This window comes from Salmo trutta, chromosome 18, assembly GCF_901001165.1.
Source record: "Salmo trutta chromosome 18, fSalTru1.1, whole genome shotgun sequence".
NCBI lineage: Eukaryota > Metazoa > Chordata > Actinopteri > Salmoniformes > Salmonidae > Salmo > Salmo trutta.
In genome coordinates, this window is record NC_042974.1 from 35,491,421 (window position 1) to 35,507,046 (window position 15,626).

Below are 15,626 nucleotides of genomic sequence, written 5' to 3' on the forward strand. Positions count from 1 at the left end.
TTTCCAAAATTCTCAATACTGCCCCCGTAGCCCGTAGAGGTTAAATGATTGAATCAAGAACTTATGCAAAAGAAAATAAGTAAAAAATGTGGACACACCTACTCATTCAAGGGTTTTTCTTTATTTTTACTATTTTCTACATTGCTTATTTGAGCTGTTCCTGCCATAATATGGACTTGGTCTTTTACCAACAAGGGCTATCTTCTGTATACTACCCCTACCTTGTCACAACACAACTGCTTGTCTCAAATTCCACAATCTTACTTTTAACAAGGCACACCTGTTAATTTAAACGCATTCCAGGTGACTACCTTATGACGCTGGTTGAGAGAATGCAAAGAGTGTGCAAAGCTGTCATCAAGGCAAAGGGTGGCTACTTGGAAGAATCACAAATATAACATTTTTAGTTTTTATTTTCTAAACACTTTTTGGGTTACTACATGGTTCCATATGTGTTATTTTATAGTTTTGATGTCTTCACTATTATTATAAAATGTAGAAAATAGTCTAAATAAATAAATGAATTCTTTGAATGAGTAGGTGTGTCCAAACTTTTGACTGGCACTGTACATATTTAGAACGTATCTCCCAGATACACTTCTCTGCTTTCTATACTTCAGTGAAATCCCGAGTGACAGATAGCGTAGCAGAGGAGAGGCAGGCTATGAGTAGCCTGGGGGGTTCCTGAAGGCACCCGTCTGGGACCTGTTCATAATCACTGGACAGACACACAGACATAGTGACGCACAGACAAACACAGTCAGGGTTGTGGTACAGTGGTACAGCCTCTCTCCCCCGGCTTCCCCAGCCCGAGTCAGCACCCCAAGGCTACATGTTATGGTGATCCCCTGGTCTGGTCTCTCATCCTGGTCAAGAATCTCACATGTTGTCAGTTGTCTCCAGCGCGTGTTGAATAAGACCAAGATGTTGATGAGATGAAGGGGAGAAGGCGGTGGCATAGGATGTGAGGTTGGGGAGGGCTCTCTCATCACACTGAGAGGAAGAGTTTGTTCTCAAGGATCTACAAGAACCAAACTATGAAGGTAGAATATAACTCACATAGACCTACTGTTGGACCAAATGGAAAGATACAGTATATTGAAGCTAACAATGATGATTACATTCACAGACTCTATACTCTATCTGTTAGATAGATCTGTTAGATGTCTGATATTGTTGAATCAATTATTTAAAAATAAATTCAAAGGAAATATAAAGGGTTGGATTTAGAAATGTGACAACATTGATGCCTTTATCAAGACTTTAATGTGAATGTGTTTATAATAAAGTATGGCACATCAGTGACTGATTTCTGTTTGTTGGTCTAAGCATGTACAGTAGCATCCATTGATGTGTTTCTGTGAGTCCACAGACAGCTTTTCTCTTGGCTTCGCCTAAGGGTATTTCTCCTCTTGTTGCTGTTCAACAACACTTTCGATCCTGATGAGCTGCTACTGGAGATGCAGTAACCTATGGGCGGGGAAGTATATTATGTCTATCTGGATATTCTTATATAGCTGGCTCGCTGTGAAAGCTGAAGACAAACACTGGCTATTTCCAAATATCCTATTTGTTCAGTGGTCCGTGGTTCACAAAGATATCTGGAAGCGTGGAGCAGGTGAGACCCATGCTGTCACCAGTGGTGTAAAGTACTTAAGTAAAAATAATTTAAAGTACTACTTAAGTCGTTTTTTGTGGTATCTGTACTTTACTATTTATCATTTTGTCTACTTTTACTTTTACTTCACTACATTCCTAAATAAAGTAATGTACTTTTTACTCCATCAATTTTCCCTGACACCCAAAAGCACTCTTTACATTTTGAGTGCTTAGCAGGACAGGAAAATGGTCCAATTCTCGCACTTATCAAGAGAACGTCCCTGGTTAACCCTATTGCTTCTGATCTGGCGGACTCATAGCACACATGCTTTGTTTGTTAGTTATGTCTGAATGTTGGAGAGTGCCCCTGGCTATTCATAAATAAACAAACAAGAAAATGGTGCTGTCTGGTTGGCTTAATATAAGGAATTTTTAATTATTTATATTTCAATTTACTTTTGATACTTAAGTATATTTAAAATCAAATACTTTTAGACTTTTACTCAAGTAGAACTTTACTGGTGACTTTCAACTTTTACTTGAGTCATTTTCTATTAAGATATATTTACTTTTACTCAAGTATGACGATTGGGTACTTTTTCCACTAATGGCTGTCACCAGTTTGGTTTGGTTAGGGTTCTGAGCTGGCCTGATCAGACCATGGGAACCAATGCCGGCTTGAGATATGCTGCATGCCTATGTGTGTGTAAACAAATGTGAATGCAAGTAATGCATGTCCATGAAAGACCTTGACAGAAGCTTGAGTTACTCATGCAAGGAGTTGAACATCCTTGTCTCTGTGAATTCATCTGTTTATATTCTGTCTTACTTGCTTTATCTGAGAGAGCTTACCTGGGGAAAAAAAGGTGTGTGGGGGGGTGTAGAATATTAGGTGGGGGGGCTTACCACCAGAGACGTCCACTGACCTACAGTCTTAGGGCTGTTGGACTGGAACCAGGGCCTTGTTCTGACAAAGCAAGCGTTGCGTGAGCTGTGACGGATGGCGCCGGTCCGTTTGAGAGCCCCTAAGCAGGTGTGTCTCGTTCACATCTGCAGGGGAGCACAGTGAACCGAGACAAAATGGCAGACGCACTGGGCCCCATGCGCTACCTGTGCACTGAGACACACTAATGATTATGGATGCAAGCATATTAACGGTCACATCTGTAAGGGAGCACAACAACCAGCACACTGGGACTGAGTCAGCACTTTCAACTCCCCACTGGAAAATAGGCATACTGGTGTCAATGTGGAAAATGGTGCCTCTGTCTCCCTCGTAGGGCATAAGATAACTTGACCATTGTTCTAGCTTTCAGTATGTGTCGGCAGGAGATGTTCTTCCTCTATACTATAGAGTTCAGAAGTTTGCCAGTTTAACTTTAGTATCCACTTCAACTGGATTTCCCCAAGAAGGGCAGACATTCAGGACATTGAGGCAAAACAAGAAACACAAAATGATCTAATGAATTCATCAACTTGAAAACAGCTTTAAATATTCATTCTAAGAGTATAGGTAATAAATTAATTATTACTCATTGACTCATTATTTTAAAATGCATAATGTCATTTGCATAGTTTTTTTTCCTGATAGGAAATAATAATGGGTATAGTTGTCTTGTAGTGTCTTTCATGACGGATGAAGCTTGCGTCTTTTTGTTCCCCCATCCTCCCTCTCTCCTACTTGCTTCTCATTAAAGTTTTAAAGGAGGCTGTTTTAATTGTCAATCCTTTGACAGGTTGATAAAAGCAACTTGACAATTAAGTTCATGGGTGCCGTTATGCATATTAACTAGGTCTTATTTGGGTTTCTATTGTTATTGGAAGGAGCACTCCTGGTGGAGATAAATGTCAACCATTAACTTTTTCTCTGCTAGGAACTTGGCGTAATTAAGCCTGCTATTGTAAGACTGCCAGTGGAGACTCTAGAGAGGAGAACTTTCAGTATTCACTCTATCAATGAGTAATACCAATTCTATAACACTACAGTAACAATATTACACCAAGTCTTCTACGATATACTGTAACTGTAATAGTCTCTGGCACTATACTGTTCACGGATCAATGGCAATCACCTAGCTTCCCTTCCAAGTCAACTCTAATGTAGGTAAAAAGACGTCAACTTCTGATGAGTCTGTTTCTTATGACTGTTGACAATTTTTCTGTAAAATGTCTATATAAGACTAGCAAGAACATTAGGTAAAGGGAAAGGCGGCAGGGGTGAGAGAAAGTAGGCAAGAGAGAGATGTGACCGAGAGAAGAGGTGATAGAATATGAAGAGTGGGCAAGAGAGTTGGAGAAACATAGGGTGCAGCCAGATTACCCAGCACACCTTGCACCACTCTGCAGGGCCCACACACTCACATCAAAGCGGTACCCCATCTGCCCGAGGCACAGTCAGCCCCCTGTCCATCCCCCATGTCACTCCACACATCCTCCTGTTCATGTTGAATAATTGACAGATCTGTTTTACATGCTCAGCATTTGCTAGGACATGGTATTGTGACTCCGAATGGGGCATGACTCCACCAGGGCACTGGGTTGGCTGACTTCATTACAATGGAGGCCTACTAATACTCTATGGGGCTGAATTCAATCAAACTTGCGCTGGTAAAATATTGTTGTTACCACGGTGTAAAAGCACACTCTTAGGAAGAGTAATGAAAAAAAACAAAGGTTATTTTGATTACGATTACAATTCTTGTTTTAGTCATGAAGTGCCTGCAGGTTTCATTTTAAAAAGTTTTGGGGATTATGATTACAATTCTTGATTTACTTATGAAGTGCAGATTTGAATGAAAACAATAAGTGAATTTCTTACCCCACAGGTTACTGGTTCAACAATAACAAGTATCTAATGTGTACTTATTACTGATTGTGCTGAACGTTTTGGCTGTCTCACAACAAAGACAGAATGTCCATGCATCGAAAACGACAATGACTCCCCTGCTATCTGAAGGGGATGGGTGTGTTTGTGCCAGAAAACCTCTGAAGTCATATAAGCCATAACCAGTCTGTTAAGCCAGGTCTCTTTCAGGGTCTCTTAATACCAGTTACAGTAGGAGGTTTAGTGGAGTCCCCCTGACTTTGGTGCAGTAATAGTTTCAGCAACTGGAATGCAACTTTGGATAAATCGTGTTTGGTGTGCACAATACCACAGTGCTAACAAAACAGGGTGGTTTGATAAAAGTGATTGTCATAATTTTATTTTAGAGGGAATTCATCTAAAATCCAAGCATTGTTGTTATTACTGTAATACCAAATAGGCATGGTTGCAATCTGTGAATATGGACATTAGGATTGAGATAGACAACAGTGTACACAGTACTAGATCTGTTTTACCTCAAGACAACGAGGGAAACCCTGACTCTGTTCATTTTGATCCTTTACCTTGACCTCTGAAGTGTGTCGCCACCAACCTGAGGGCTTGACTTGGCCCAACCTTTCCCACAACCTCCTGGGAATGATAATCTCAGTGTGGGCGTTTACAACGGACGCCAGACACAACACCATTAGCCACAACCCTACTGCTGCTCATTAGGACCCCGGTCGATAGAGGTGACCACAGAGATCGTCAGCGCTGCAGAACCACCAACCAGCTATATCACTCTTCAGAGTTATTATTATAAACAGGAGTGTCTGAGACTTAGGGCTGTCTTCCTCTCCTTATGGCTGTAAATGGGGAAGGTTGGCCTGAGTAAGTGATTGACTGTAGCTACCTTAATTATAATATATACTACTTTAGTCTGCAAAAGAGTATTGTCTGCAATAAGAATGGAAGTAATAAGTGGGTGTTCTGGTCTCCTGTCTTCTTTATGGGGTTGGTATGACACATCGCTAAGAAAAGAGAAACCTAGGCTGGGATTTAATCACATCACACTTTGCGGAAAATGTGTCATTTAAAGGTACTTTTTGATTGATCCGGCATATCCAGTCTTTACCATGCATGAGGTCTCTGCAAACGCGGGAACATTGCTTTTAAAAGCACCATTGTCGACAAAGGTATACGGATTGAATCCCGGCCCTAGTGAGATGTAGAGTAGAGTCTAACAATCACAGAGAAGATATTTTAGGGTTGATGAACTTCATATACCATGAACAAAGTGTTTGTAAAATTGACATTGGAGATGTGTTTTTCATGAGGTCAATATTATTGTTACAATGGCAGTCATTTGTGAACCTACAATGGTAATATCAAGTGCTCTGAGAGACCAGATCACAACGTGTATGAAAAAATGAACTACCTAGTTGCTTTTTAAAATAGTGATTGTAGGATCTGTTTTGTATCAAAAGAGCAAAATAACTTGCCAATCATTTCTCTATTTCTTTGCTTTAAATGAGAGTTGTGGACCTATAACTCACAGGAAATAGAAGATAAAAGAAGCTGATCCTGCATGTGTATTCAGCTGAGAGGTGAATCATATTGAGGCAAAATGTGAAACTAAGAAAAAGGGGAGATGTATTGATTTTTGGTGGAGCCAGGGAAAGAAAAGAGAGGGAATAAAGAAGTGCTCTTTGGCCGATGTGTCCAAATGATGTCCAGTGGGAGCTGCTTAATGGTGGGGGAGGGGTGAAGGGGGGTTCAGGGGGTGAGTTGGGGATGACGGGGGCAGGTGCCTACCCTGACTAAGGCATGGAACTGCCCTTAGGCTAGGGCTAATAGTATTGGCTGAGCTTACTATAAGCAGCTCTCTCCTAATGGCCAACTATGAGTGTGCCACAGGACAGACAGGTATTGATTGGTTCAAATGCTCTCGAGTTGACAACAGCAAAAAGTGAAAACCTTTCAGGCATATATAAACTCCCAGCAAATTTTGTCACCCAGCAAGGTAATTAAAAATGTGCGCTTAGAGTAGATACACTCATTAAAAGTGCATATAATCTTTCATCTCACACACGCACACATAAAAAAACACACGCATGCGCACACGCACGCACGCGCACACACACACACACACACACTCTCTCTATCCTCAATTAATTTTCCTTGTTTAGAGTGAATGACCTCTACTTTTTAACACTGACATCCTAGGTTACCTACCATCATTGAAGAACTTACATTTTTCGTCTGTGAGAGCCTTGAGGAAAAATCACTCTAATGCAAATGGTTCAGAAGGAAATTGTGTTTTTTGTGTTGATGAATGTGTATTAATTTTATACTCAAACAGTTATGGATTGAACCGTAATGTAAAGGGTGGCATACTGTATCTCTTTGAAAAACGAGCAGCATGCAGGTAAGCCTATATTTTACATGGAACAATACCATATATGTTAGCTTTGTTTCCATGTTTTCATTCCTTACCCGCCCCCCCCTCCCCAAATGCTGTGTACAAGATTTTCTCTTATTCACAAGAGGCACTTTCCAGACTGCTTGAGGCATCTGCTTTTGATTGCATAATTCCCCAGAGAAGAACAACACTGACTGAATTCAGACCTATAATATACCGAACAAATAACAAACCAGCTCTACTCTTCGAATCCATGGTTCCTAAAGAGAAGGAATTGGAAAATAAATTCTTACTTGAAACCTTAGCACATTCTAAAGGCACTGGAGAATGACGAAGAGAGGGGATACAACCTTTTTCCTGACTGAGGAGCGTATAGGCCATAGCCCAGACTGTCTATGTTGCCTAATAGGATCAAAACACTGTGCCAGTGGGACAAAAGGCTCCACTACTAGCTCATCTTCCTAATGTTACAATCAAGAGTGTTAAGGTGATCAAAATATTGGGAATAGTTTTATTTTTGGGGAACAAAGGCAACCACTTTGTCTTAATGAGACAATATGTTTTCATGTGTGATTAAATGCAAAATAAAACTGTTAAAATATAAATATCCATGTTTTGAGACTAGCATGGTTTCATCTGAACTTTCTCTACATTGTGCTGGGAGTTGATGTTCATTTAAAACTGAGTGGACGTGGGCACAATCAGACAGTGTGCTGTATAAATGGAACTCCCTCAAATTATGTGACCAAAAAAAACAAAATTCCAAAAGTCAAGAAAAGGACTGCTACATTCTAATGATAGAGCTGCTCTCAAAGCAGTAGCTTTTTAGTTTTCCATTAAATGCTCTTTGTCTGGCTGTTTGTGGCGTACAGTGGAGTGCGCTACATTGCTACTTTCTTCTCTACAGGGGCCCTGGGCTCCCCAAGCAATAGGAGTAAATTAGAGTGCACCTGTTCCAGCTCCAAGATAAGCCATCTCCAGGGGCTTTGCTCTGAGTAAAATGAAGTGAGTGAAGAATAAACAGAATATCACAGCATTACCCCACCAAGGTGAAGTTGCTGCCACTCTGGGGAACTGGTTCGTTTTGCACAACACCCAGTGAAATATCCTCCATAAAGCCCAATGGTAGACTGGAGGAACGGCCTTGTTCCCAGAGCACAGAGAATAGAGCTATGTTTAGTGCTCTGAGCAAGGCAGTCTGTTTTTCTATCTATTGGTAAGCTAAAGTTCTATCCTCTACTATAGTGGTAAAGGAATGGGTCATTTCAAACAGGTTGGGACAGAATCAACATAGAACATCTCTAATGGTCAAATATACAATAGCTCACATCTCTCATCTTTCTGTACTAATACAAAATATATTAAAATGTATTTCATTAGCTTTGCAAAGTCTAACTAAGAAATGTGTCAGTGGATCTCCCTTTCTTCTCAGCAGCCTAGCTGCATGAGTTACATCTAGCACTCCTTTCTTACAAGAAATAAAAGCTACAACCCCAGTGTGATATCTGAAGGCCACTGGCCAGAGATGGCTAGTATGCAAAAAACATGCTGTTGGTCCACACATGAGGGAATGGATAATTAGAGGCTAGAATGTAATTCATCATTGCATTGTATGTTTGATTTTCTTCATATCCCACAACATATAACCCCCCCCCCCCCCCATTAGCCTCCCATTCGCATCTCACCCCAGCACTGTTCACCTATAACACATTATCATTATTGTGGCTAATTGCATGGCTTGCCTTGAAGTCGGGTTGGAGACTCGTGATCTGGGGTTGAAACGTGGACATGGATCCTGTCCTCCTTCACAGCTTGCCATATACTGCTAATTGCTGTGTAGCGATGGGCTGAAACCTACTTAGGGGACATCGCATAGAAAAGTCTAGGGAGGAAGGCTTACAGTATGGGTCCAGCGTTAGATGTTGTGGGTCATGGGGAGTGCCGTACCCAAATGATCATGTAAGTACTTTTACTGTTATGGCCCACCTCTAACAGTACAGCGACTTTATCTCAACTCTGGTCCAAAGACAAAAATATTTATCAGAAAAGTTTAAAGAGAGGGCAACAGAAGAAGGATATCTCTCAAAAGTATGAGGTCACAAGAAAGTAAAAATGTTTCATTCAGAAAACATTTCTTTGCTATTGATGAGTTCATGTAAATGATGCTATCCCCCTTAATTTCGATGAGAACAGTTCTACAGTACATTATTAACTTATAACCTCCAATGAGTCACAGCTCCCAATGGGCATTAGGAACAGGAAATGAAAAGCTGCACACAGTGGTGACAAAGCCTCAACCATCTCATCTGCTGTTGTGATCTCACACCATCTGTAGGAACTCTGGCTCTACAGTAGAACTGGTTTCTTAAAAGTCATTATTCGATTTGTCCAAAAGAGATTTCAAAATTAAACAAAAATGGATGATATTATTATTTATACATCACAATCCTCTTGGATAAATTATTTACACATGCTGTATGATTCATGATTGATCTATGTGCAAACAAAACAGAGCTAACATTCAGCACTAACTGTTGTAAGAAACAAGCTGCTAAGATAACATTTCCAAAACGCAAACACTGGCCTTTAGCAGTGTCTTACTGGGGTACTTTGAGACATGGGTCGTTCCACAAAATGAATCTCTTTTGCATCCCTTTGATATTGTAAGTAAAAAATGTGCACCAATATTGAATGTTAAAAGCCTGTTATATTAAATTAGTTTCCCTTTATTATAGACCACATGGAACATTAAATAAAGCCCTAGTTATTTGGTTGCTTTAACAAAATCATTTCTGAAGATTATTGTGTATTTCATAAAAAAACATATCTTTGCTAATGATGAGTTCATATGAATGATGATATCCCCCTTCATTTTAAGTATAAAAAAAACCTGGCCCTCATTTTAAATCTCTACGGGATGAGTGTCCCTAAACCGGGACAGTTGTTGCTAACGTGCGCTAATGTGACTAAAATGACATTGTATACAACAGACAACTTTCTGGGAAAAATACATTTCTTATATGGGCAGAAAGCTTAAATTCTTGTTAATCTAACTGCAGTGTCCAATTAACAGTAGTTATTACAGTGATAAAATGCCATGCTATTGTTTGAGGAGAGTGCACAACAACAACAAAAACTTTTATCACAGCAACTGGTTTGATACATTCACCTCTGAAGTTAAATAATGTACTTACATTCAGTAATCTTACTCTGATTTGTCATCCTGCGCGTCCCAGAGATAAAATGCAGCATAGGTTTGTTTGATAAAATCAATTTCTATGTTCAAATGTAGCAACTGGGGTATACAGTTTGACCCCACGGCCATCAAGATGTATGAAATTTAGTGTATAAGTTAATGATTCAGTGTGTAAACTTTCATTTTGGCCTTCCCTGTAGCTCAGTTGGTAAAGCATGGTGTTTGCAACGCCAGGGTTGTGGGTTCAATTCCCACGGGGGACCAGAACAGAAAAAAAAAAAAATGAAATGAAATGTATGCATTCACTACTGTAAGTTGCTCTGGACAAGAGCGTCTACTAAAATGTAAATGTACATTTTTTATTACCATAGCATTTTGTATGTTCTCTATAGTTATGTACTTGAAAATGTATCAATTGACCAATTAGGCACATTTGGGCAAACTCCTGGCAGACTTGATACAAAATATTGTGCAGTAATGTAATTCTTCACTGGATCAGTCTGAAACTTTGTGCACACACTGCTGCCATCTGGTGGCCAACATCTAAATTACACCTAGACTCCTATCTGAAAGTATGGCCAATCTCCTGCATTTCAAAGATGGTAAAAAAATATATAAAATAAATATATGTATTATCTTTTATCAGATCAAATGTGTTATATTCTCCTACATTAATTTCACATTTCCGCAAACTTCAACACGTTTCCTTTCCAATGGTATGAAGAATATGCATATCCTTGCTCCAGGTCCTGAGCTACAAGCAGTTAGATTTAGGTATGTCATTTTAGGCAAAAATTGAAAAAAAAGTGTACGATCCTTTAAGGTCAACACTGTTATGTGAACTGAAAAATGTAATATGGTGAAACCATTTTTTTTAAGAAACATTGAACATCTAATAGTCAAATGTGATTGTGGAGTTTTATGGTGGAAAACTGAGTGGGTCTAGCATAACACGTCAACCCTTTTACTTTTAGATAGACAGGCAAAACATTTTTTTTAACAATTCAAATGTTTGGTGAAGCTTGCATTTGATTACACCACCATGTCGTACACAACAAGCTTCAGTTACCCCTTTCATTAGGGGATTTATGGCTAATTTAAGATTAAATCGTCAACCCTGTTACGGTCAACCCTGTTACTTTATTTGTCACTTAATAGGCACTTAATATAGTCATTTTTTATTTAACCTCTCGAGATTGGAAAACAGGTTATTTTATTAAGTTGAACATGTGCTCTTCATGACAGAATGTTAAAATTAGGTGAAATAAAAAGTTTTTTTTTCACCAAGTTATACTATACCCAAAAGGGACTCATTTCATGGAACGACACACATATCCATCAAAGCACAGCTGTATTCATTAATATTTCATACTTACTTCTTCTCACAGTGCTTTAACACTATTCTTTGATCAAAGGATATAACTTGGTTCTCAACAGGAAGGTTCCCTGCCAGCATACAGTAGAAGAGAGGAGCCCAGTCTACTGTAATAACTAACGTATACTGTAGAAAATTTCTCCTATAGCAAATACCTGTTGTTACAGTAACTCAGAAATTACAATGTTTATTTACAGTATGTGTTAATGAGAGAGACATGCTTATACTTTCACTATGTATTTTTGTTCATCCTAGCAAATATTTTTGTGAAAACAGCAGCATGTGCCACTCACCCGGATTTTAAGACCAGTGTAACCCAGCCTCTGCAATTCAAATATATTATTCTTAAATGTTTTCACCAACATGTGACATGCCTGTTTTAGGTTGAAGTGACAGCTGTTTGATTCAATTCTTTGTTTGATTTTGAGAAATGTTCAATTTATATGATTGAAATGCTTGATGAGGTATGGACTAGATTCATAATCAGACAGCTCAAGAGTGTCACCATGTGGGGAAATGTGGATATGGCAAAACATTCAAATGTAATATGTGATGTATTATGAGACCATCATCATCCATTAGGCAATTTTAGTTTTGGTACAATACACTGAATTGGTGCTTTGTTGCTCACAGTCCAAAGTTTAACAATAACATAATCACTACAAAACATATCAAAATGATTTGATATGTCAAATAATATAGATCAAATAGGCTAATGATTGCCTTAGACCACCACATAACCTTGTCATCCCAAGTTCCTTGATGGATACCCTTACTATGAGATACTAAAATCCCTTTAAGTTCCCTCTGAAGTATTTGATGGCCTCCCTTGCATTTAAACTCTCTCTGAAGACTAACTTTGCTTCTCTCTATAGCCTGCGGGAACATTGTACTACCCACATGAAACTTCAATTGATATTCCATCTCACGGTTACCTCATGGGAAATTCACCAAGCTGTTAATAATAAGAGACACAATAATAAGTCACCTACTAGGGCATACAACTTCATCATACACTCAATCTTAACTGGTCTAACTGATGAATGTTTGAAAATAGCATTTGTTCTTTCTCTTCAAGTATACTGAGACCAATTGTTATAGATAATAATCTCTAAACTGATACTGAAATTATGAAAACAAAGTAGGATGCTTGTTGGATGTACTCTTTTGACAGATATAAAATGAAATGCTTTGGCCTTGGATGGATGGGTTTTGAGACATTTTTCCTGAAGCTATTATAAAAATAAGTATTGTTTTGAAGATTACTCAATGGCACAAAGAATCAAAATGTATTGCTCTTCATAATAGTATTCCCTCCGAGCGAGGACAAGTAACAATGGGCTATTCTACCTTCCTGTCCTTTCCCTCTCAATGCGCCAATGGATGTGACCTCCATCTTTAACAATAGCCAACCAATAACACAAGCACTTGGCTTTCTGCCACCACCACTAAGGCCCTATAAGGTTGCTTTTTATCTCTGTTGTTATATTTAAAGATGACATCCTAGCCTGCCGGCCTCTACTATTGTCTCCACCATGATTATTTGCCACTGTTGTTAAGCTCCAGTTGCAGGTCTTGGATGAAAAGGTCACCACTCAATTGGAAAACAGTCATTAGAATGCAGTGGGTACTATTCACCAGTGTGCATGGGGGAGAAAACGCAACAGAGCTGGTTAATCAAAAGTTAATTATATAATTTTCATGCAGATGAGGGCAACATTGAAATGAATCCCAACACTACAATCATTACCAAAAATAAATAAATATATAATTCCAAAATGCTATAAAATGTTCAGGGACTAAGAGGCTGTAAACAATATGAGGTTTAATTTCAGGTAAACAAAGTGAATATCCACCAGGGGGTCTGGAAAGGAGAAAGTGAGGTTAAATCAAATTTGGAAACATAGATATCGGCAATTTTTGTTTTGTATTAAAAGATGTGCAATTAACTAGGTCCTTGGTGAGGCCATCTGGAAAAGAAAGGGGGAATTTAAGACGGTGTACTGGTTACAATTGGAACAACATTAAATGAATGTGTGGGTAGACCTAAACATATTTTAACCAAATATATACCCTCATCCTGCCTCATGAACCAATTATGTGTTACTTGGATGAAAAAGTATGAAAAACTGCACTGATTGAATAAAAAATATATATTAGCTAAAAGTATGTTGTCTCCTTGTCTAAACAATTCTATACTGAGAAAAATGTTGTTTCTTAAATGGTTCTTCCTCAGCTCTTAAGGTTCCTTGGAGAACTTATGCCCAACAAACAACTTTTGAGTTCTTAACATTCTTAACGTGGCATCTACGGTAAGGAAGCCTGCAGATGTGTCCCTTTCATACCAAACAGCAAATGGGACAATATTACCTAGTGTTGATTTTTCAGTATAACATTTCTAGTGTTGATGCAAGAGTTAAAGTAACACTGTAAAAAGTTAAATTAGCACCCAGTGGTGTAAAATAATCCCATTGTTGGTGTTAATAACCAGAGTTGAAACAAAACCACACCCATCATTATCATATTTCCCACTATGCTCTATTGCAGCTTGATCTACCAACCAATCATCTTCCACAACGCCTTCCCCCATATGTCGTGTGCACCTCTGTCATATTGGTCCGACATCTTGGCAATAAAGAGATGGTGTTTGTAGCTCTTATTTGGATCGTTTTTTCCGCAAGCGCCACACACATTGACCGCAGATTTTAAGGGTGTAGTCTTTCTTCTTCTCGGTGAAGCCATTAGCTAGCTAGATATGTCCTTTGCTACGTACTTAGCTAGCTGGAAGGTAGGGCATGTCGTTTTTTTCTCCCTTGAGGCCAGGGAGAATAGTTTCTACTATATAGCACAGCCACAAATTCCAACTAGCCTAAATCATAAAAAATAATAATAATAAAAAATCCTGAAAACAAAAATGTGCTTTTTGGTTAGCGTTAGGCATAAGGTTAGCAGTGTGGTTAAGGTTAAGGTTTGAAATCAAATTTTAAGAACATACATTTTAGAAATGGGCGGGGTTTTGCCATGATTAGGACTTTGTGACTGTGTTAACTAGTGACGGCCAGGGGGGAATGTTTTTCTAGCAAAGGACATAGCCTGATGACAAATACTTTACTCAGTAAGGTCACTCCCATAGAATGCTATGGTCACTCCTACTAAGGCAAACTTTGAATGGTTTATATCCCAGGCTTATACATATGTGCTGTGTGCACAATAGCCTGGGGACAATGTTACACCAAGAAACATTTAGCTTGATGAAAGCCTCCAACATAAGGTATTGAATGTGGCATTCTTCTGGAACCAAGTTACAGGTTCTTCAGTACACAAACACACACACAACAATGTAACAAGCCATACCGTGCGGTGCTGGGCCCAGTCAGGTCTTTGTCACATTCACCCTCTCCCCCACTGAAAGATCAGAAACAAAATGTTTGGATCATTGTAACAGGTTGTAATCAAGCCCTGGTCTCCAGCATGGGAACAGAAGAGGAATATCTGGTGCGGTAGTCTCAGGTAGGACTACTCCAAATCATCTTGGCTCTGACACATACACACACAAACCAATGCAAACTTTGCATGTCCATCAACCCATCTAAACACCCTACAGCAACCTATGGATTATGAGAGAACCCTCATAAATCAACAGAACGTTTATAAACTATTTATTGACACATTATGTAGTGTCCCATAATACTCAGCCTGAATTTAACATGGACTATTTGATATTGTTTTGTCACTGCATAAACACTATACCCCATAATGTCAAAGTAGAATTATGTTTTTTCGATAGGTAGACAAATTAATAAAAAATGAAAAGCGGAAATGTCTTGAGTCAATAAGTATTCAAACCTTTTGTTTTGGCAAGCCTAAATAAATGAAAGAGTAAAGATTTGCTTAACAAGTCACATAATACGTTGCATGAACTCACCCTGTGTGTAATAATAATGTTTAACGTGATTGTTGAAAGACTACCTCATCTCTGTACACCAAACATACAATTATCTGTAAGGTTCCTCAGTCGAGCAATACATTTCAAACACAGGTTCAAATACAAAAGACCAGGGAAGTTTTCCAATGCCTCGCAAAGAAGGGCACCTATTGGTAGATGGGTAAAAAAATATTTTTGACATTGAATGTCCCTCTCAAGGGACATTCAATGTCAAAGATATTAATTGCACTTTGGATGGATGAAGGAAACCGCTAATAGTGACTTTAAAACAGTTACAGAGTTTAA